The sequence below is a fragment of the Quercus robur genome, chromosome 12 (assembly GCF_932294415.1).
Source record: "Quercus robur chromosome 12, dhQueRobu3.1, whole genome shotgun sequence".
Taxonomy (NCBI): Eukaryota; Viridiplantae; Streptophyta; class Magnoliopsida; order Fagales; family Fagaceae; genus Quercus; species Quercus robur.
This window is the reverse complement of record NC_065545.1, coordinates 21,407,404-21,432,809: the sequence shown is the minus strand read 5'-3', so window position 1 is coordinate 21,432,809 and position 25,406 is coordinate 21,407,404. Positions and strand designations below refer to the sequence as shown.

Here is a 25,406-nt window from a genome sequence, read left to right as displayed (position 1 = left end):
CGATTCATTTCTAAATTTGCTGATCGCTGTAGACCGTTCTATCAACTTCTGAGGAAGTGGAAGGGATTTCAGTGGGATGAAGAGTGTGACAAAGCCTTTCGAGATTTGAAGAAGTATCTGACGCGAGCGCCTATGTTAACGGCCCCAGATTCCGGGGAAGATTTATTCATGTACCTCTCGGTGTCCGATCATGTCGTAAGTACCGTGCTACTGAGAGACCGAGGAATACAACAACCAGTGTATTACATAAGTAAAACCTTGGTTGACACCGAGACAAGATACCTACCTTTGGAGAAGTTAGTGTTGGCCCTGGTGCACGCCATGAGGAAGCTGCCGCATTATTTTCAGGCTCATACTGTATTCATCTTAACCGAGTATCATTTACAGTCATTGTTAAAAAAGTCAGACTTCACGGGTCAAATAGCTAAGTGGGGGACTCGGTTAGGTTCCTTCGATATACGATATAGGCTGCAAAGCTCAATAAAGGGGAAGGTCCTTGCTGATTTCGTTGCGGAGTTCTCCCCTAAGAACGACAGGAAGATGATCTGTATTGTAGAGAATTGCCCATGGAAAGTGTTTGTGGACGGCGCTTCGAGTGCTATGGGGGCCGGAGCTGGAATTGTCGTAATTACTCCAGAAGGGATACAATTGGAGCATTCCTTCAGATTGGGGTTTAAAGCCTCTAATAACGAGGCTGCATATGAGGCCTTTCTTGCCAGATTGACGATCGTTTTATGCCTAGGCGCACAGGATGTGGAGATTTATTCTGATTCTCGACTGGTTGTGTATCAGATCCAGGGAAGCTTTAAAGCTCGGGATTCTCAGATGAAAGCCTATTTGAGTGCAGCAAAGCAAATCATTAACAAGTTCGGAATAGTGAAGGTGGCCCAAGTCGGCCGGGCACAAAACAGACACGCTGACTCACTAGCCACGTTAGCCTTGTCAATGACCGAGGAGGTTCGTCGGCTTATCAAAGTAGAGCTTATAAGGGAGCCAAGTATTGGTATGACAGATAACTGCATGATGGCTGGGGTCGGCGTCGCCAGAATTTCAACAACCAAGCCGTGCTGGATGGACCCGATTATTGACTTCTTGGCCGAGGATCGAGTTCTGGATGACGAAAAAGAGGCCAAAAAGATTCATCAAGTGGCTTCTCGGTATTGGCTATCAGCAGATCGCAAGTTATACCAAAGGTTTTTTGGAGAACCGTACCTTTCATACTTACACCCTAAGAAAGTAAATGAGCTTCTGTCCGAGTTGCATGACAGAGTGTGTGGTAGTCATGTAGGGGGGCGATCGTTAGCATACAGAATGATGACTCAAGGATTTTGGTGGCCGCAGATGCAGAAAGATGCAGCAGAATATGTTCGGAAATGTGAACAATGCCAAAAACACGCCCCCTTGATTCACCAACCAGCAAGTCATTTAAATCCCGTCAATAGTCCATGGTCGTTTGCACAATGGGGGCTAGATATTCTCGGCCCATTCCCCCAAGCAACAAGTAACCGCCGGTTCGTGTTGGTGGCGGTTGATTATTTCACGAAATGGGCGGAAGCCGAGGCCTTGGCAAATATCCGGGATGTAGACATTAAGAAGTTTATGTGGGAGAACATAGTCACGAGATTCGGGGTGTCGGACTCACTGATATTAGACAACGGGCTACAGTTTGACAGCAAAGCTTTCCGAACCTTTTGCAATGATCTTGGCATCAAGAGCAGGTATTCTACTCTAGCGTATCCCCAAAGCAACGACCAAGCTGAGGCAACTAACAAGACAATTTTGAACGGGTTGAAGAGAAGGTTGGACGAGGCGAAGGGAAGGTGGGCCGAGGAACTACCTAACATTTTGTGGGCTTACCATACAACCCCTAGAAGGTCCACAGGGGAGACTCTGTTCTCCTTAACGTATGGGGAAGAAGTCGTGATATCGGCCGAGGTGAACTTGTGCAGTGCACGAGTTTCAGGATTTGACTCCGTCCAGAACGATGGTTTTAATGCTGAAACACTTGGATTGGTTGGAAGAGTGCCGAGAAGCAACAACTTGGGATGGCAATTTTTCCCCGCCCCTCCCTCGCTTCGCCCCTTGCGGGTTTCCCTGCCCCACAAAGATGATGGGGCGGGGATGGGGCAAGATTTTAGCCCCGTACCATGGGGCGAGGCGGGGATGGGTTTAGACTTTTTAAACCCATCCTGCCCCATTCAAGTTGCTAAGGGTTATAATTGTAAAATTTTCATATCCTAAAACCCTACTATTTAAATAACATATCAATATTAGCTTATTTTATTCTACCAAATGTGGTTCTCTGCCTTTATTTTGTTATGTGTTATACTATGAGGTTTTTTTTTTTTTTTTTTTTGATTGTCTTGTTAAATGCTTGGATATATTATTCAATTTTTTTCTAAAAATTGATTTGATTTGATGGGATAAATTTAATTTTAATTTCAAGTATTTTTTTATTAATGAAATAGGTTTCATTGAAAAAGTTGTACTAATTGTAGGGAAAATTAACAAAAAGTAGAGTTTTACGATATGGGGCGGGGCTTCGTGGGGCCCCAACGGGTGGGGATGGGGTGAGAAAGTTTTCCCCGTCATGCGGGGTGGGGCGGGGATGGGGCAAGACAAAACCATGTGAGGCGAGGACGAAGATTCCATCCTTCGGCCCTGCCCCGCCCCATTGCTATCCCTAGCAGCAACAATACGGCTAGCGGAATACCTACAGAGACTTTCCCAACGATACAACCAAGATGTAAAAGCTAAGGAATTCAGTGCCGAAGACTTGGTGCTGAGAAAAGTTGTGGGGAACATGCGGGATGCAAGTGTTGGGAAGTTAGCTCAAACTTGGGAGGGATCGTACAAAGTTACTGCCATTGCAGGTGCGGGAGCGTACTATTTAGAAGACCTTGATGAGAGGACACTTCCCCGGCCATGGAATGTCCACAACCTTAAGAAGTTTTACCACTGACCATTCGTGCGCGGAAATGTAAGTCTGGACCCTGTACACCGCTTTAGTCAATATGATGATGAGGTTCCTTGTTGCAATTATATTCAATTTCATTATTGCACATTTAGTATTAATTTATTGCATATTTAGTATTAATGAATCACGTCAAGGACAGAAACCTCATTCTCGGTACAATCAATATCACCAAGCAGGTAGAAACCTTATGCTAAAAAAAAATCCTAAGAACAGAAACCTCATTCTCAGTTCGATCAATATCACCGAGCAGGTGGAAACCTTATGCTAAAAAAAATCATAAGGACAAAAACCTCATTTTCAGTTCGATCAATATCACCGAGTAGGTGGAAACCTTATGCTAAAAAAATCCTAAGAACAGAAACCTCATTCTCAGTTCGATCAATATCACTAAGCAGGTGGAAACCTTATGCTAAAAAAAATCTTAAGGACAGAAACCTTATTCTTGGTTCGATCAATATCACTGAGCAGGTGGAAACCTTATGCTAAAAAAAATCCTAAGGACAGAAACCTCATGCTCAGTTTGATTAATATCATCGAGCAGGTGGAAACCTTATGCTAAAAAATCCTAAGGATAGAAACCTCATTCTTGGTTCGATCAATATCACCGAGCAGGTGGAAACCTTATGCCAAAAAAAATCCTATAGACAGAAACCTCATTCTCGGTTCGATTAATATCACCGAGCAGGTAGAAACCTAATGCTAAAAAAAAAAATCCTAAGGACAGAAACCTCATTCTCAGTTTGATCAATATCATCGAGCAGGTGGAAACCTTATGCTAAAAAAAATCTTAAGGACAGAAACCTTATTCTCGGTTCGATCAATACCACCGAGCAGGTAGAAACCTTATGCCAGAATATGTGGAAGCTTGCTGTTCATCTTCTCAAGAAGGCAAATATAGGTTTTGTAAAACACCCAATATTTGGGGGCTTGATTTATCCTACCGTACAAATCATCCCAGGCCATACATGCAAGAAGATAAGTGGTAACAAAAAAAAAAGGGGGGGAAGGTAACAACACAAAACAAAGCAATAGCCAAGCATTCACGAACATGATCAAAGCAAACATATGGCGAATAAATCATCAGCCAAATAAAGTTAACAGAGAAATAAAATCAATGTTTCGTCGCCATACCCGGCAACTGCATACGGGTTATCCCCGGGAAATAAAGAGATTGTTCAATCACCATAGCCCAGTGACATAGGCAAATTTACTAGAAAGGAGATAATATTAGAAGACAATAAAAAGAAATAAAAGCAATAAAGAGTCGAATCGGCAATTAGGTTGATGGTATGGAGGGTCTGGTCTGGTCGGCTGCGTCGTTCTACTGCTGGCTGGCCACGGGAGAAAGCAGATCCACACCTGGCTGATCATAAGCACGGGGGATGCTGGTGGCTTCTGTTTCATCTAACTCTACATGAGTATCAATCTGTTCCACCAGTTCCCTCATGATTGTTGTTTCCTCCTCGTCAATAGGCACCGGGGGATTCTGCGCAGCAAGGGTTGAGCTCGAGAAGGGTATTTGACCGGGATCTTTCAAAGGGGAATCCTCAGGGTCCCCCAAAATCTACAAAGCGGCAAACCATCCGGCCTCAAAACCTAACCTTTGAATCTAATTCACAAATGGCTCCGCAGAATTCTTGGCATCTACGAACCCTTCATTAGACCATTTTTCCTCGCAAGCCTCCAAAGCCGCTTTCAGGTCGGCAAGTTCCTCAGCTTAAGCAGTGTTCAAACTTATTGCCTCGATTAACTTAAGGTCCGTCTCGTTCTGCTTGGCCAAGAGTTCTGCGGACCTTTTCTCCGCCATTGCCCTGGCCTTCTCCACGGCAGCAACTTTTTTCTCGGCAGTATCAGCCGCCTTTATTTTCTCCTTATCTGTTTCAACAGCTATCTTCCTTGCAGCCCTCTCCCAGTCAGCATCCTCGACAAGTTCTTTTGCGTGACCATCTAAGATGTGGGCTAGTTGAGCAGCCTAACAAAGCAACAAGAATTAGTACGGCAATAAATTGAAAGGTAAATGAAAGATAATGAATGTGTAAAGGATAGTAAAGAATTAGTAGGTGAAGGGTTACCGCGATAGTACGCCACTGTAGCCTTCGCCCCATAAACTCCTCAAACCCTTCTTCGAAGGCGTGCACGTCCTCAGGTAGAAGGAGGCCCTGCGCCAGAGTTTGAGCAATGCGGCCCCCTTCACCTTTCTCCCAAACCCGCACACAAGTGCTAGCGGGAAGTGGCTTGCCATCCAACAAAAACTTGGGCTTCCACACCTGCGCGGCTTAGGAGGAGGATGCTACACTCGACCTGACCTGGGTTTGCGGCTCTTGAATAACAATGCCACCGGTCGGTTGGGGAGAAGTCTGGGTTGCTGTATCTCCCAGGCTAGTAGACATTTGCTCGGCAACTCTTTGCCTCTTCCGAACTCGTCCGGTTTAAGGAGGAGGTGGCAGAGGAGGCGCTTGAACTTGGCTCTAAGGGGCTGCTGCACGGCTTGTCTCGCGCTGGGCACGAAACGGTCTATGGCCATAGCCCTCCGGGTCACCATATCTTCACTAAGGCAGGGTTCGGTATTTGAAAGGTCGGTTATGTCAACAACAAATTGCTCGGCTTCCTCTACGGGAGCCTCAGGTTCAGCAGGTTCCTTGGGCTGTGCAGCTTCTTCATGGACAAGAGCTTCTTCTTGGACATGTTCGTGGGCAAGCTCTCGGAGACGCTGGGACACACGCTCCGCCGACTCGTCCCGCAACGGTGCAAGTTCGTCCGAGCAAGTGTATTGCCTACCCAGTTCCCGAGCTTCTTCAACTGTAAATTTCGGTGGAAGAAAATTCGCGTGCCGAACGTCAATATATGACAAAAGGGGGCTGTCAACCAAATTCAGGTCCCTGATGTGAACTGTCCTGATATCCGGGACAAACACTTTACCCTCTGCAAAAGGAATATATATATATATATATATACATTCATACAAGAAAATGAGATACAATGTTAGTGTCCAAATAGATAAAACTACCACAAGTAGAAAAACAATTAAGTTAGAGATCGGTACGAACCCACTTCGCGTCGTGAGAGAGGGGGGGAATTTCTCTTGCAAACCAATTGCCGCGCACCCGGACGAACTTCCCGGCTGAATTCCTATTTGAATCAGGTAGGCATGATATTAGCCGTACTCGTGTATATCTAACTTTTAAGTAATAATTGGTGTTCTTATTCCTACAAAGACTGTACATGTGGTTTATATCATGGTGATCCAATTGTAAATCAAATGTATGGTTCAACCTGCTGACACAACTAACTACCTGGTAAAAATTGGGGGAGAGTTGGTCTGGGCATAACCCATAATACCTAAATGTGTTGACTAAGAGAAGGTCCACAGGAAACCTAACCCCGCCCTCTAGAATCGCCATTAATGGGAAGAAAGCAATACCGTGCCCTCTGTGGAGAGCAATTTAGCTCTCATGGCAGTATGCCACTTCCACATCATCGGGGATATCAAACTTTTGCCTAAATGTGGCTAAAGATGCCACAGTATCCAGAAGAAAGGCAAAACCCATTTTAAAGTCTAAATACTGAAGGAAGAAACTTGAAGAAACAAGCTGAAGTAAGAGGAGGGGGTAGAAAACTTACTTTGGGCTCTAGGGAAGAAAGGGTGTCTGGAATTGTGAGTAAGCGCACAGATGAATGCTCGGCAGAGAGTAAACTCAGGAAATGGGGAGTGAAAAAGTGAAAGAACGTTTTGAGATGAACTATTTATAGAGGCCAAAGAGGACAGAGAGACGTTTAATTAGCAATAAAGAGGCACGATTAACGAAAAACTCTACGAATGCCAATGACAACTGACACGCGCGTCGCCTCGGTTCATGAACCGTTAAGTAATAATGACAACTGAACCTAGCACCCCAGAACAACACGTCTTTTGAGAGAGCATTAATGGGTTGCCGTAACCGCCCAAGTCTTTACCTATTAATCTCCTCAAACGAGAATGCCTTTCTGGTTCCTTGATTCTTCCCGGTATCCAGGCATGAATCAAGGGGAGGCTAATGTACAGCACCGAGATACCCGGATCCAATTGGGCCTTAGGTTCAGGCCTAGCAGCATGGCCCACATCTCCAATCTCTTTCTACTCTACCCTCACAAACTACAAGCCCAAGTTTCATCACCTGACCATTGCTCGGCATAACGTTCCCGAATAATAAAGAAAGACTAAAATCCGAACACACCATAGCATGCTCGGCAGTTCCCAGGAAACATCACTATCGAGCATTCCTACTTGAGTTGGAACCAAGTTCCAAGGCCACATTCGCCACATTCCACCCCCACCTAACCACCCACTTACAACTGATGATATTGGACCCCCAATTGCACTAATTGTGGTTGTAATCATGGTCTCCCCATTAATCCAGAGCTATAAATATAAGAAGATGGAAAGAAAAAAGTGGTTGTTGAGAGGTTCACAAAAAATAGAGAGTAGAGAGAAACAGTGATTCAAAAAGAGAGAGGAGAAAATACATTGAGTCTCTATGCCGAGAACAACCCAAAGTAGGAAATCCTAAGCCCACCTTATAAGTAAGTTATGAGCCTAAGTGAGGTCAAGCCCAATAGCCTCATTTCCGGCACGCATAGGAACTAAATTAAATTTTTTTTTTTTTTTTTTTTTTTTTTTTTTTTTTTTTTTTTTTGTAGAAGCAAAGTACTAGCCATGCTACACCAAAAATAAATAAATAAAATCTAAGGTTTCTACTTTCTATCTATCCATGATTGCCATGACACATAAAGTTAAGGAACTAAATGATAATTGATGTGGCCTCAATATCATCATATGTAATTGTTTCCAATTATTTTTTGTTTTAGTTCGATTTAAAGCAAATTGATTATCATTTATTAATTATAAATTATTATGTATTAAAAATTGTACTATTGTATTGTTTGTAGCCCTGTGGTAAATCGAAGCTGGGTTTTGCACTCAAAACGACACGTTATTAGAGTGTTCCCGTGATGGTACGGACAAAGGAAACTAGGGGAGGTCGGTGACTGTTCTGAAATTTAGATTGATTAAAAAAGGTGGCAGAAAAGACAAACAGCAAGCCGTCTTAGCTCAGCCGGTAGAGCGCATGGCTTTTAACCATGTGGTCGTGGGTTCGATTCCCACAGACGGCGTGTTTATTTTAATTAGGCCTTTTATGCCAAAAGGTATACTTTTTACTTAACAGCATAAGACACTCCTGACCTGAGTCCTGACTCCACTGCTACTATTGAAAAAAAAAAATTCAGTTTTGTGATTTTTTTTTTTTTTTTTCATTTCTCCTTTAAAATTTAAGCTGACAAATTAAGAACATTTTTAAATTTTGGCATGCAAGTTTAACTCTTTTTATTAATGATTATATATATATATATATATATATGCTTTAATAGATCATAAGAGAATGATTAAATTTTAGTTTTGCCATCAATCTATCGCAACCATTCTCAATTGCCTCGGGTTTGAGACAAGTTATGGACTAAATATATGACACTAAGCATGTGCACACACAAGATTGTTGGAAATAGTGTGTGTATATATATATTATGTGTTATTGGAAATAGAATGTATTATGGTTGTGAAATAGTAAATGTATATTGGGAAAAAATTATTTTATTTTAATTTTCTAGTTGCAATATTCATGTTGTAAATGAATATTTTGATTCATATAATCATTTGGAATTACATGTTAATTAATGATTATTCATGCGAGCAAAAGTCATCATTGGACATGGGAAAAACAACTTAATATTTTAGAAAATTCTTTATTAAAATAAGTTAGTTTTTAGCTAATTACTACAACCCCACTCAATATTTTTTTGTTAGATAGGAATTTTAACAAATCCATCATTAGATTACATTTTCTTTTTATATCCTCCATACTTGCAAAATTTCCCAAAAATCAAAGATTAATCGCTATGTTATCAATAAAATATTTACATTTTAAGTTCTTGTAGTACAAAATTATATGTAAAAATAATTTTATAGATTGAATAGTAAATAACATCTTATTAGCACAAAATTTGACAAGCATATTAAGAACATAAAATACATGCAATCCAAACTGTTAAATTTTCAAATATGTATTATTGTTAATGTTTTTAGCTGGAGTTGTAGTTATTGCCATTAGCTATAATGAAGTTTGTTAAGGGTATTTTTGGTAATAAAATTGGGACCCGCAAACAAACAGAGCCCATCAAGGAAAAGGCCGACGGCTTCAAAGGAACCTTCGGCCCTATAGAAACCGTGGGATTCCTAAGGAACCAACGGCCATGAGGATAGATCAAAGACAAAGCTGACGGGTGCGCCTCCCTGCCAAACCGACGGAGGATCCCCTAACTGACGGAGAGGCATATTGACAGGTCTTACATGGTCTACACTCATATTCATATATGGAAACATTTTATGCATCACGCACAAAGACCCTACCACACGATTTTCACCTTCCCAGAACGGAGAGTATCCCCAAGATCTTGATAGCATTAATTCCACCTTCTCCCAATAAGGAAAATCCCCCTATTCTCAGGATCTAGGGCTCTTCCCCACCACTATATAAGCAACAATTCTCTTCCTTTCCCAGGTACACAGAAAATCCCTAGCTCTTTCACTATAGAGTTCTTGGAGATTTCTCATTCACTAACTTAACCTTCGGAGGATCTTTGGCCAGTACCCCACCGATGCCTTCTATTTGGTTCATGTTATCATATTCTTCAGATAACTATCAGAGCAATCAGGAGCCATCAACTCACTGACGATTTTTGTGCATCATTAGTTGGTGTCGTCTATGGGAAACGAGTGATTAGCCATACCACCACTTCTGAGACAAAGAGTTGCATGGTCCAAACACGATCGATGACTACCATCAACCAGGAGACAGGGAATCCCTCCAACGCCTTGAAAAGGCAAGTGTAGACCCTAGTAGTAGCAGTTGAACGGCTTAGCCAACGCAACCAGGAGTTGGAGCAACAGCTGAACCAAAGGAACGAGCGACGTACCGAAGACCAGCGTGACAAATAGGACAACGATGAGCAAAATGGTAGTCATCTCCTGACGGGGGACCGTCAGGAGAAGGAAGATCAGGAAGAAAGCAATGTCCCCGCAAACGAGACCGACCAGAGGACACTAAGTGCCCATTAGAAATAAAAATCAATGCGATGCGTAAGGCCCAAGACAGGTAAATGATAAAGGAGAAGATGGACATAATGATGAATGCCATGAGGGGACAGATGTCCACCAACTTGGACAAGTTAGTTCAACGAAAGGACTTACCTTTCATAGTGCAGGTGACTTCCTTCCCCCTCCCTGCCAAGTTCCGGATGCCACAGGTGGAAACATACGACAGATCACGGGACCTGCTTGACCATTTGGAGTCGTTCAAAACCCTCATGCCCCTACAAGGAGGCCCTTTTGATTGATGAAGCCAATGACAAAGTTCTGGTCACCGTGTTCACCAACAGGTTGCAATCTGGAAAGTTCCTCTTCTCTATCTAGAAGAATAACCCAAAGACGATGGCCGATATGCTGTACAAGGCCATGAAGTACATAAATGCTAAAGATGCAATGATTGCCCGAGGGAGTAGGTTGAAGAAGAGAGAAAGGCAAGACGATCCCCGTCTAGACAAAAGAAGAAAGTCTACCTGAACAAGTAGCTGGAAGGGACAATAAGAGATCAAGACCTCCCCCTGGAAGGACTGTAAACTTCACACCCCTAAATACCCTGTTGGACCAAGTCCTCATGTAGATGAGGGACGACATGGCGTTAACTTGGCCGGACAAGCTGAAGGGCGATCCGAACAAGAGGCCCAGAAACAAGTACTGGTCACTTCCATCGATACCATAGGCACGACACTTCCAAGTGTTATGATCTTAAGTAGCAAATTGAAGCCCTCATTAAACAAGGAAAGTTACAACGGTTATGGGCACAAGGGAAAAGAAGTGTCAGAGTTGCCACCTAGTTATATGGTCTAGGAACCATGAATATAGCGTCCTTTCGAGGAAGGACCTTTGGTCTTACTACCAGAGTATGAGTTTGGAGTTTAGGTACGCTCTTAGGAAGGTGTCTGGCACCCAAGATCGCCCAACCCTAAGGTTGGCCTCCCATCATTGTGTCTTACGTCCTAACCTTATTAAAAACATGTTCAACACTTATATCTATACTCACACACACGCTAACATACATCTAAGCATACAATCATGGCATCATTCATCCCAAAACACATATCCATTCTTAAAGCAAAAGAGAGCCAAATACAAAGGAAACCCTGGCATTCATCTAACATATGAAAAACCCTACCATACATCTAAGCATGTTCCATCATATCATCAAAGTGAAACCCTGACATAAATGCATGGACATTGCTAATGCATGACTTACCCTTTACTTACCTCTCAACAGCATAGCACCTATGACATCAATATATGAACATGTGAATAAATGGCATTAAAACTAAGAAAGCCTAATCCAAACATGTGATAACAAATAAACATGTTAAAAGATAAATAAACAGTTATGAGGTTGAAAACATATGAAAAAAGAGGCTGCATAGCAACCCAACATGCTTAAAAACATGAAGAAAACCTAAAACTAACCTAGACAAACATATATAAACATAAATTAAACAAAGAAATAGATTAAAGGTAGAAAAGAAAAAGAATAGTTCAAAAGAATACCTTAAAGCAAAAGCTCCTAGGCTTGATTTTTTACTGTTCCCCTCAATCAATCACAATTCAATAAAACAGTGATTAGTAATCTTAAAGTCAAAGGATTGGGGCCAGAAAAGGTTCCAATCAAATAAAAAAGACTTGAGGGTGTTTTATGAAAAAATCTCTTTTGATTCACTATTTTCTAGTGAATCATAGGTTTTTCCCATGAGATTTATATGTGTTTTGAAAATGTACCATGTAAGGATTTTTATAGTTGAAAAAATAAGGTTTGGAACGGCTCCCAGATGATGTGGGATTCATTCCAAACCTCAACCATTATTGCAGAAAACTTGTATTTCATATGCTTCTGAAACTCTAGCTGCATATGCAAGAATGTGCCTACGTACGCATGCTTAGCTCTCGTACTTAAGCCACAACTCACGTATGCAGGCCGAGGGCCACTTTGGTCGTATAATTTTCCAAATTTTATTTTTCTCATTTAAAAGGTTATATTTTCCATTTTAACACTCCTCAAGTCGATTTAACATCTGATTGGGCTTTAAACTGGCCTTAGGCATTAGAGTTCGAGCATCATTAGGGAATGGGAGCCCAAGTCGTAAGGAGTATAAAATGCGGTGTCTATAATGGTTCGTTAGGGGCGGAGAGAACCCACCAAGGGACCCCAAACCCAACCGATGGGTCGAAGTAAAACCAAGGGCCTCGCTTGGAGAGATAAGGGTGATCATGGAGGGAATACAATGGCTGGCTCCTCTAAGAAAGCAAGGAAAGCGTACTTACTGATAGTGCAAAGTGTCCAGATTTTTGGACGACCGCCTAAAATGACTAGGGTCAACAACCTAGCCATCAGTTTCACAGAAGAGGACGCTCGACGACTCTAGCACCCTTATGACAATGCCTTGGTCATCAACCTATCGATTGCGGACTTCAACACTCAACGAGTGCTAGTGGACAATGGAAGTTCAGTAGATATCCTCTACTACCCTGCATTCCAGTAGATGAGGATCGACAAGGAATGTCTTTTGCCCTCAAATACATCTTTAGTCGGACTTGGCAGTACCAAGGTTTTCCCTGTCGGAACTATCACCCTGCCAGTAACGCCATCATTGGGTGTCCTACGCTCAACGCATAAAGAGTGGCCACATCTTCATACCACCTACTGGTGAAGTTCCCAACAAAGTACAGGATAGGAGAAGCACGTAGGGACCAGATGGTCGCTCGTGAATGCTACATAGCCATGTTAGAAATAGACAATCATTTGCAAACATTAAGCATCGAGGAGCGACGAGTTGTAGTAGAACCAGTAGAAGACCTAGAGGAAATCTCCCTGGATAACAACATACCAAGCCGAATCACTCGTGTCGGCACACAGACCAATCCTTCAGTTAGTAAGGAGCTCACCCTTTTCCTGAAGAACAATTAGAATGTCTTCACTTGGAGCCATGAGGAGATGCTAGGGATTGATCCAAGTATCATGGTCCACAAACTCAATGTGTGCCTATCCTTCCCTCCAGTCCGACAAAAGAAGAAAGTCTTCGCCCAACAAAGAGACAAAGCTATAACCGAGGAAGTTTGCAAGCTACTAGAAACAGATTTCATTAGGGAGGTATATTATCTTGAATGGTTGGCCAACGTAGTGATGGTCAAAAAAGGGAATGGCAGTATTAACCTTCTTGTAGACTCAACGGCCGAACACCAGCTGTTGAGTTTCATGGACGCCTTCTCTAGATACAACTAGATTAGGTTGGATGAAGTGGACCAGGAGAAGACCTCATTTGTCATGAGCTAAGGGCTCTTTTATTATAAGGTCATGTTGTTTGGATTAAAGAATGCAGCGGTGATGTACCAAAGGCTTGTGAATAAAATGTTAGTCCAACAAATTGGGCAGAACGTCAAAGTATACGTGGACGACATGCTTGTAAAGAATGCAAAGGAGAAAAGTCACCTGGATGACTTCTGGGAAACATTCGAAACCCTGCGCCTCTACGACATGAAGCTTAATCCTAGGAAATGCGTGTTCGAGGTATCATCGAGAAAATTTCTAGGCTTTATGGTGTCGCAACTAGGTGTGGAGGCCAACCCCAAAAAAATTTAGGCCATATTGAAGATGACGCCTCCAAAGAACGTCAAAGAGGTGCAAAGCTTAAATGGTAGGGTGGCAGCTCTCAATAGGTTTGTCTCTAGGGCAATGGACAAGTGCTTACCTTTCTTCAAAACACTAAAGAACGCTTTCAAATGGACCGACAAATGCTAGAAGGCTTTCGAGGAACTGAAGGCATACTTTGCGTCCCCACCGTTACTTAGTCCATCCAAACCCAATTAAAAGCTCTCCCTTTACTTAGCTATGTCTCCAACAGCCGTCAGCTCAGCTCTTATTCGAGAAGAAGATTGCATATAGTTATCCGTCTACTACACCAGTTGAGCACTACAGGGAGCGGAAGGAAGGTACCCCCCATGGAAAAGTTGGCCTTTACCTTAACCACGGCTGCCTGAAAACTCAGGCCATACTTCCAAGCACACACCATAATGGTCCAGAAGGACAAGCCATTGCGAAGGGCGATGAACAATCCAAAGGCAGCCGAACGAATGATTTTGTGGGCAATAGAGCTCAGCGAATTCGACATACTATACCGACCAAGAACTGCGATTAAGGCCCAGGCCTTAGCTAATTTCGTTGCCAAATTCACAGCGAAAGAAGATGAAGACAAAGGACCAACAACATGGATGATGTGGATGAACGGTTTGTCTAACCAACAGGCTGAAGGAGTCAGGGTCGTCTGATAACGTCTTAAAATGTATACTTGTTATATATTTATATGGGCATTATCTCCTTGTTACTATGCTTAATTTGTATAATTAAGCCATGATTTGCATTAGTCCCTATTATTTATCTTTATACAATTTATTGAATAAGATGTCATTCATTGCGTGTATTTTCTACTTTTAGGAAATCATGTGAAAAAGATGAGTTTACAGGAGTTTGTGAGAGAATGGAGACCAAACTAGAATTATAGAGTAGCTGAAAGACCATGCGTAAATGTCTAAGGAGGTGTAGCTAGAGTGCTTGGGCCATCTACCATGTTTAGAAACTTCAAATATGGAAAGAAATCAAAGAGGCAAAATCTGAAAAAGGCAAAAAAATCAGATTTGAGCACTGATTAGTATTTTGGGCGTACCTTTCTCCTCCAAAATCCAATTGACACAAGGCTAGATGGTTGGAACCGTGACTTAAATATCTACAACTTTCTAGTTTTGAGTTTTTCGAAGTTCACAATTTTTGAGTTTTGATTCACCGCAATAGCTCATAAGTTACTGTTGTAAATCTGGACGAAAATTAAAATAGTAAAAGTTTTATTTTCTTTAGACACTTTTACATTAGGGTTTTGGAGGGGGGCTGTGGAGAACTAATTTTGGAGAGAAAAACCTTGTATTTTCCTTCCTCTAATGGCAACCTAAACTCTTTGCTAGGGCTAGGGGTTATGTTTCTTCTATACAGTATGAATATTTAATGTGATTCTTTCTAAGATTTTAGACAACAACATATTTGATTGTTCAATTAGATTTCTTTTGATATATTAGTTCTCCTATGCTTTCAAGAAGTTCAATCATGTTTTTCTTATTGTTTAGATGAATTTCTAATAGTTTCAAATAGAAATCAGGTTTTAAAGTGAATGTGTTTTTTTGAAAACTATTCTAACCACATTATTAATCTAGGTTATCATGTGTTCTTGAATTGTCTTAGTTCAACAGAATCATAGGTTTTTAATTGTTTAAGAACAATCAATTATGAAGTATATATTTTCTTAGATCACAAAAAATTTCATATCGATATAGAAAAACACCCCGATGCTCTGGTATTTACATTATTGATTTAAATCAATTTTTATTATTATTCTTGTTAACAATCACCAAGCTAAAGTACTTTTATTCTTCACCCAAATTGTTGTTTAATTATATTGTCTTTGAATTTACCCTACTCCTTGTGGTTCAATCTCGGTACTCTGAGAATTATATTGCTACGATCTCCTACATTTGGGAGTGAGCAAGCATCTTCCTACAGTCGCCAGAGAAAGATATAGTGGAGTGTACGATCCATCTCCAATTTCCAACAACCAACAATGAGGCCGAGTATGAAGCGGTCCTCTCGAGCCTCAACCTAGCTAAAGTAGCAGGGGCCTCATCAGTAGTCATACGCTACGATTCACAAGTTATTGTCGGATATATCAATGGAGACTACGAGGCCAAAGCGGAACGGATGAAGGAGTATCTAAGCATGGTCAAAGGAAGGGTGAGCTAGAAGCTCTTGGCCAAATTTGTACAAATCCCAAGGGAAAAGAATAAGCAAGTGGACCATCTAGCCAAGGCTGCATCCGCGGAGCACATGGTCATCACTGGCTAGGTACTATCCTTTGTCCAAACTCCCCTACCATTGACAAAATAGATGTACAAGTGATTCCCATGGGAGCTAATTAGACGACACCAATTGTATCCTACCTTAGGAACGGGATGCTCCCAGAAGACCACAATGCTTCCTACAGGTTGAAGGTGCAGCCGTCACACTTCATACTAATCGAGGATGTCCTTTACAAAAGGGGCTTCTCTCATCTGTACCTAAGATGCTTCATCCCTGACAAAGCAAACTACGTCATGAGGGAAGTCCACAAAGGAGTATGTGGGAACTACTCGGGAGCATGCTCGCTAGTCCACAAGCTGATATGAGCAGGATACTATTGGCCCACTATGCAGAAGGACACCCAATCCTATATAAAGGAGTGCGACAAATGTCAATGCTTCAGCAACATCATACGGCAACCATTGGAGGAGCTTACCCCAATGAACGCTCCCTGGCCATTCGACCAATAGGGGCTTGACATAATGAAACCTTTCCCTATAGCAATGTGGCAACTTAAGTTCCTTGTCGTAGGAATCGATTACTTCACTAAATGGGTCAAGGCAGAACCCTTGGCAACTATCACAGAGAAGAATGTCCGAGGCTTCATCTAGAAGAACATTATTTGCCGCTTCTGCATCCAGAGTCTTTGTCTTCAATAGTGGAAAACAATTCGATAATGACACATTCAAGGACTTCTACCAATAGCTGGGAATCAAAAATATTCATCACCCGCCCACCCACAAGCCAATGGTCAAGTTAAGGTTACAAACCGATCTTTGCTCAAGATGATTAAGACTCGGCTCAAGGGAGCAAAAGGGATATGGCCGGATGAATTGCCAAGTGTGTTATGGGCATATCGGACGATGGCTCATACACCTACAGGTGAAACACCCTTCTGCCTTACGTTTGGGAATGAAGCCATCATCCTGAAAAAAGTTGGGTTAACCAGCTACAGGGTGGCCCATCATAATGAAGGGAGGAATGAGGAGGGAATGTGCCTACAGTTGGACCTTCTAGATGAAGTTAGGGCGACTGCAAAACAACGGATCACACGTTATTAGGACCTAGTGGCAAAGCATTACAACACCAAGGTCAAACCTCGGCACTTTCAAGTTGGGGACCTAGTCTTAAGGAAGGTGACAATAGCTACCAAAGACCCCAAACAGGGCAAGTTAGGCCCCAACTAGGATGGACCTTACAGGATCATTGATTGTCATAGAAAAGGGACCTACCACCTGGAGCCCCTCGATAGACAAAGGCTCCACCACCCATGGAACATCGAGCACTTAGAGAGATACTACCAGTAATAGACGACTGTAAACTATGTTACCGCTTTTTTTCCCCTTGTGTTGTTAAAGTAGGATATTAAGTTTTTTTTATTATTGAAATAAGACTTTTGAGGATTATCAAACAGATTATCTACATCATTCGTATTTTTTAAGAGATCTACCCTTTATGAGATTGATCACAAAATTACTAAGTCCAACCTAAGGGGTGAATGAATGACCAAGGATATCGATGGGTACTTGATCACCAAAAAATTATGAAGTCCTACCTACGAGGTGGACAGATAACTAAAGATACTGACGGGTGTCTGGTCACAAAATTCGCAAGTCCTACTATGAGGTGAACGGATGACCAAGGATACCAATGGGTACTTGGTCACGAAATTAGCAAGTTCTACCTACGGGATGGATGGATGACCAAGGATACCGACGGGTACCTAGTCACAAAATTAACAAGTCCTACTTACGAGATGGATGGATGACCAAAGATACCAATAGGTACCTAGTCACCAAAAATTGCTAGTCCAACCTAGGGCAACGGATCCCTAAAGACACCAACGGGTGCCTAGGTCCAAAAAATTACTAAGTTCTACCCATGAACCTAAATTATTTTGTCCAAAGAAATGCACAATATCGCTAAAAGGTGGACGGATGTAATAAATGCATAATACCTGTTAGGACATATGTGATTTGATGTTAGGAACATATGTCAATATTCTATGTAATTGGCTAATCCTTTGACAAAACGCACTTTACTTGTAATTGGGTAGGTCTAGGATGTGTTTTATGCTTTAAGGTTTTAAGTTTAAGTGCTAAAAGTCATGCAAGTCTGTCCAAGAAACAAGTGAAAAAGTGCTAGATTTAAAAGCTCGATAGCTAGCATCTATTGAGGATTAAAAAGCTGCTAAAGTTTGAAGCTCGACAGCTATCTCGATAGATACCCTATCTGTCGAGGTTTATGAAATTCAGTTTTTCAGAACTGATTTCACTTCAATCCGTGAGTATATGTTTAGGCTTTCTTTTCTCACAACCCTAAACATATATAAGGATTATTTTGAGGGCCGTCAAAGGTTACACAAGTTGCACGAGTGTGAAGCAAAGTCTTATTCATGCAAATTGTGACTGGAGACAGAATTTGTCATAGTTCATCTTTCTCTTGAAGAAGTTGCTGTATTTGTACACCGTAGGGTTTTGTGACCAAGAAGCTTCTTGAACTTCATTATGTGTTGAACTAGAGAACTTTGCAGCCAACATCTTTCTCAAGTTGGTGATTAAGTCGCATACTTGGATCCGCGCATCTATTGGTTAGTCATGTACTAAGAGCCGTGCATTGAAAAGGAGAGATTGTCACTACAGAACAAGTCCAATTGGGTATTGGGGTAAGGGTTCTACTATAAGTTGGTATAAGGTACTGGGATTCCTTTACTTGTAACCGCTTGTTTTGATAATAGTGGATTCACAGGAGTGGTGACCTTAAAATCACCCGGTGGGGTTTTTGCCATGTAGGTTTTCACCATTGCCTGTAAAAGAAAAGAGGTGACAGTTAGGATAGGGAGAAAACAAAATAAGAGAAAATAAGTAAGACTAACGGATACTTACCCTTGCCAAGTTAAAGAGGCCAGAAGCCCCCAGATCCTCAGTGGCACGCTTGCCACACTCGTCTAGGTCTGTCTCCTTGATGATCGAGTTGACCATCTCGACAGCATACTCCTTATGGCTCACCAGCCTCTGGATGGGGTCAGGGACAACGAGACCATGTGCCATCATAAGGCCCTTGCCAACCCCATGATAGGGAGGTGGGGGAGACTTCTGCTGCTGATCCACTCGCTTAACCCCAGTGGATTGGCCTGTAGCCTTCTTGACAGGATGGTCATCTTTCGTGGTGCTCTTTCTCTTGGGAGCCGCCTTGGAAAGGACCACCTTAGGAGTTGAGGCCGACACCGCCCCCTGCTGCTTAAGGCGAGCAGTAGCCAACTTCCTTACCATAGCCTTTTACCTACTTTGCGTCCATCTCTAAAAAAGGTGATGGAAGAGATTAGAAAAAGAGGGAAAAACTAAAATGAACTAACAGAAAGATAAACGGATGGAAAGAAAAAACTTACGTTGGCGAGAGAAAGCGTCCGACCATCGGGCTTTAATCGTTGGCTTTGGACCACCGCAAAAAGCATGGAGAGTATCAAGGGTGACTAGGTCCTTCCATTTTATCTACTCAAGTGGGATCACCCAAACTCACCTAAGGAAGTTCTCATGTTTTTCGTTTATTTGTGGATGGGCTTGAGCTGAAAACAAAAAGCAATAGGTAAGTTACATAACTAAAACTAACGGGGTAAGATGAGATAGACACCAACAACTCACATGATTCCCTTAAAATACCCCAAGTGTTATCAAACCCATCGGGCATACTATCCTACTCCTCGGGTTTGCACACCGAGTCCGTCCCCTGGACAAAGAAATACCTATTCTTCCAATTCCTATTGGAGTCAGGCATATCTAACACCAACCTAAACGACAGCTTTCTTGCCAAGAAGTCATAAATACCCTTCAACGAGTATATCTGCTACGGCTTGTAGCAATAAAAGAACTTATCAAGGGTAAGACGATGGTTGCCACCACTCAACTGACCCCATATCACCTCGACTCCAATAAATATCCTCCAGGCATTAGGGGCGAGTTAACTAATGGATAGACCCAGATAATTGGTGAGCTGACAGTGCAGCCCTGTCAGCAACAACCTTAGTCCTACAGTAAACATGGCATCATACATGCCGATGTCCATTGTCTTACCCAAATAGCACTTCTCAAACTTCCTTGGCAACTGAAAAGGGATATGTTCAGGAATTTGGTAACAATCGTGAAGGGTGTTAAAGACCTTTAGGGACAGGGTCGGGTAGAAATCATTCACCGTCCATATCATAAGAAGGATGAAGGGCCTATGATTGCTACTGTCTACCTGACTTACGGCCCCGTCACCTTCTCCATGATCCCCTTCATCACCGTCACCTTCTTCTTCGCCCTTATCTCCCTCCTCTTCATTTTCCTCCTCCTCATCCTCCTCTTTTCCTTCCTCCTCATCCCTTTTGTACTCCTCCTTTTCTTCCTCAACAGGGGAGTGAGCAGACTGCTCCCTTTCTGGGGACCGTGTTAAATCCTCCATGGGCTCACGCCCTGACGGATAAACTTCGTTGTAGCCCGCACCCTCACAGACTGACGACGACTGTTCACTCGTCGCTTCTCTATCACCTAACATCTATTCACCTACAAGCGACATGTTAGGACATATGTGATTCACTTGTTAAGAACATATGTCACTATTTTATGTAATTGGATAATCCTTTGACAAAACGCACTTTACTTGTAATTGGGTAGGTCTAGGATGTGTTTAATACTTTAAGAAAACCTTGTTTCAAGATCAATGTTAAAGCCATGCAAGTTTGTTCAAGATTCAAGCTGAGAAAGTGCTTGTCATTAAAGCTCGACAGCTAGCCATCTATCAAGCTTGAAGAGCTGTTCCAACCCTGTGGCTCAACAGCAGCTCGACAGATAGCCATCTGTCGAGGTTTATGAAAAACAAAATTTTAATTCTGTTTTGACTCCAATCTGTGATTATGTGTTTGGGCTTTCTTATCTCACAACCTTAGACATATAAAAGGATTATTTTAAGGGCCGTCAAAGTGGACACAAGTTGCACAAGTGTTGAGCAAAGTTTGTTTAAACAAATTGTGACTGAAGACAGAATTTGGGAAACCAGAATCAGTTTCCATCCTCTTTTGCTCATCTTGGAGATCTTCTCAAAGCCCTCATGTTCCTTTCGAACTTGAATGGTTTTAATTCTTCCCCCTCACTGCCAGATCAAAGGTTTGCTAGATAGAAAGGTTCTTCCAAGGTGTGAAAGGAAAAGAGCTCCAAGTGATTCTATCACGGTTTCTCTCTCTCTCTCTTCTTGTTTTTGTTTGCATTACTTGTGTGTTTTACTTTACTGTTTTAAGTCAGTCTAGTTTTCATGCTTTGCTTTGCTTAACATGTTTTTGTTTATTTTCAGTTTTGTTTATTTTGTTTTTTATATAGATAAAAAAATTTTGAAAAATAAAAAAAAAATGCAAAAATAGTGTATGTTTGTGTACATTGGTACTTGTGTACCTTGGATGGCCATTGAAACAAATTTTTCTAAACTTTGTATCTTTTGTAACTTAGATGAGCATCTCTATGCACAACTAAGCAAGTGAGCTTTGTGGCTCGTGTTTATGATGAGTAATATTAAGTAATCTCTTGTACTTAATACTCGTATCACTCTTTTTGACAGAAAGGACTAGAAAATCCTAAGAGAAAGACATAAATAACCATCTCACCACTGTTGCCCACCAATCATGAAATGACATTTGTATGCTTCGGCATAGCAAAAGTGGAATGTCAAATGCTTAACATAATTGGGTATTTCTTTTTTATCTCTTATATGCCCATGCATGATTTGCTCAAAAGAAAAATATGCAAAGAAAAATACAAGCAAAAAGATCAAAATGCTTTTAAATATGATTGCAAGCGTGTATTCTAGGAGATGTGGGAGTTATAGGATGTACCTCGAAGGTGATAGTCCCCATCAAATAGTTATGATTGTGTGTGAGTTAAAGTGATTTTCTCATATCTCAAATCATCATAACATGTATACACTTATGCAATCTTGCAATGTTTTTCACACACAACATGCAATATTCTTTGCTATTCTTGATACGTGTGCAAGTACAATGTGATTTGGCCATCACAAGGTTTACATGTGTTAATATATGCTCACTAATTTGTCTTGACTTGTTTTTGAAATATAAAATTGGTAAGACTTGTTGTGTGTGTGTGTGTGTGTGTGTGTGTGTGTGTGTGTGTGTGTGTTTTTGGGATCTATGTGCTTAAAATTTTTGATTGAGAGATGATTTTGAGAGTTCAAAATGTTGTTTGGATCCTTGGTGGTGTTGCATGCTTGAATGCATTCATATCTGTATTTTTCCCTTCTTGAAAAACTGTTTTTAAGCCTCCTCGACACCTCTCGATACTTGACTTATCTATCGAGCTCTTCAGTTGATTTTTATTGCAATCTCAATACCTCTCGATAGCTAGGTGGATCAATCGAGAAATCTCCATCCCCTCGATAGATCCTCGATCCATCAAGCCTACTTTGCTGTGGACACCTGGACACCTCTCGATAGCTGTATATGTTGAAGCTTATAAATCTCGACACTTGTCTCGATACCTCTTGACACCTTGATTTGTCGAGATTTATTGAACACCTATAAATAGGTTTCAGCACGATTCGATCCTCACTTTCTCGATCTCTCTCAATTTGTCTGCGCCTATTCACCTCCCAAAACTTCTCTCTCTCACCTTAAACCTCTTCCTCAAGGTTTCTTCAAGATTCATCTAGTTTTTCTTCTCTTGGTAAGTCTCTAATCCCTTATTTTCATGCATTTCATACTTTGTAACCTAAGTTTTTGAGATTTTTGCAAAATTTGGGGTTTTTCAAAATCAAAGAGGTTTTTATGCAATTTTTGGGATGGGTTTTGAAGATTTGATCTTAAAAACTTCATGCATTGCATTCCATGTGCATTATAACTATATTTTCATGCATTTAGATGTGTGTTATATATGTTAAACTGTTTGTGTGCTCGTAGGTTTGGATTGGGCTGAGCCTATGATGATATTACTGTTGCACGTCACATGCTCATGCATTTTCATGCATACGTACCTTACATTCAATATATTTCTATATATTTGAACTATTTTGGGACTTTTCTAAGTGTATCTTTCTTCCCCCTCACTCTCTAGTTTACGTTAGTGCGCCAATTGCACCAAAACGTAAGTCTGCTCCGTTTTGGAACCCTCTTCGTTCCGGGGCATCGTCTTCTTCTTATCCTACCCCTTCTTCTATTCGGTTCCGTGATGAGGATGCCCGAAAGGACTTCTCGGAGAAATTTTCTCAACGAGGTGTTCATTCGAAACGCCGAGTTATTTTGTCAGACTTCTCCGACACTGACCTACCCACTGTCATTCATAGTCGGGGTTGGGAGTCACTGTGTGACATCCCGGTCACCTGTCCATCTGTGTTGATTTAGTAGTTTTACTCCAACATGCATGGACTTGATTCTTCAGTACCTCCCTTTCATACTCGCGTTCGAGGTACGCGTATAGTTGTCACACCGGAGTTGGTATCCGATGTGCTCCGTGTCCCAAGGGTAGAGCATCCTGACTACCCCAGTTGTGAGCTTCTAAGGATTGTGTCCAAAGACGAGATGATTTTTGCTTTCTACGAGCGTCCCACTAATTAAGGCGATCATCAGTTTACACCATGTTCAACCTTTGCTAAAGGTCCTAGATTCATGAACATGGTGATGACTTTCGTTTTGCACCCTTTTTCTCACTATAACTCTATCACAGAGCCTCGTGCTTAATTTTTGCTTTCCCTTCTTGAGCATCTCACTATAAATTTTCCTTTACATTTTATTCTTTCTATTATAGATGTCTATAGGGATACGACGACCCGTGATAAGCTCATCTTCCCTTCAGCTATCACGTGGATTTTATGTCATTTTTTTGTTCCTTTTCCCTCATCCGACGACTTCTCCGTTATATGTGCCATTGACTACACTACCGTTAAATGAAGCGATGCATAGTTTCAATCGAGGTGGTCCGGTACGGCAGCTCCTCCCATTCCTTCAGCTCCATCCACCTCCGCTCCCTCTTCTTCAGCAGGAGGTGTGACTCTGAACACTATCATGGCGCAGCTTCAGCGCATGGATGCTCGCCTTGATACACTCTCTACTGAGTTGTATTAGATGAACACCCGTGTCGGCCATACTACTAGACGGTAGGCTCACCTTGGTGGTTTTGTAGAGACTCCATATCCTCCCCCCGAGGCACCCGAGGCATCCGAGGACGATGATGACTCCGACGACGATGATGATGGTGAGGATGGAGATGTTAGCTCTTCTAACTCTAACAAGATATCAACTTGACACTCTTACCCTTTGTCACTCATGACAAAAAGGGAGAGTAGTTTTGGTTATGAGAGTAGTCATAGTTAGGGGGAGGGTTAGTATAGGAGATTTTTGTTAGGGGGAGAGTGCACATTGAGAGATGTAGTGAGGCTTATTTGTATCTTTTTCTTTTCTTTCTAATTTAGATACATTGTTCATGTACCTTAGATCTTGTGATCATATTGTGATAGCAAGCCTTGTACTTGTTTATATATATACATTTGAGGTTATTATTACAGTTCTTTCACCTATCTCTTCATATGTTGTTTTTTTTCTTTCTTTATACACATGTTTCTTATACTTGTATGCAATTTATTATTTCTGTTTCACACAAAGATGCCTTGATGAGTTTTGTTTAAAGTGTTTCAGAATTACAAGTTGTCAAAGTCTTCTTGCCATAAACTCTCTTCTTGCAAAGTTTTTCAAGAGTTTGTGTTAGGATAAATTTTATTTTATTTAACAAGTGAATATGAGTTGAGTGATTTATGACTTCTCTCATATCTCATTTGTTTGTTGTGGTTTTGTCATAGATTGCCAAAGGGGGAGATTGTTAGGACATATGTGATTCACTTGTTAGGAACATATGTCACTATTTTATGTAATTGGCTAATCCTTTGAAAAAACGCACTTTACTTGTAATTGGGTAGATATAGGATGTGTTTAATACTTCAAGAAACCTTGTTTCAAGATCAAGTGTTAAAACCATGTAAGTCTGTCCAAGATTCAAGCTGAAAAAGTGCCTATCATTAAAGCTCGACAGCTAGCTTGACAGCTAGCCATCTATCAAGCTTGAAGAGCTATTCAAGCCCCGTGTCTTGACAACAGCTTGACAGATAGCCATCTGTCGAGGTTCATGAAAAACAGAATTTCAGTTCTGTTTTGATTCCGATCCGTGATTATGTGTTTGGGCTTTCTTTTCTCACAACCCTAGACATATAAAAGGATTATTTTAAGGGCCGTCAAAGTGGACACAAGTTGCACAAGTGTTGAGCAAAGTTTGTTCAAGCAAATTGTGACCGGAGACAGAATTTGCCCTAGTTTATCATTCTTGTGTAGAAGT

General features: G+C 41.5%; 1 non-coding gene across 1 annotated transcript; it reads left to right on the top strand.

The window, feature by feature from the left end:
• Window positions 1–8,055: 8,055 nt before the first annotated feature.
• TRNAK-UUU (transfer RNA lysine (anticodon UUU)) lies at window positions 8,056–8,128 on the top strand. The gene has a single exon. It is a non-coding gene; the product is annotated as a tRNA-Lys (tRNA).
• Window positions 8,129–25,406: the final 17,278 nt, after the last annotated feature.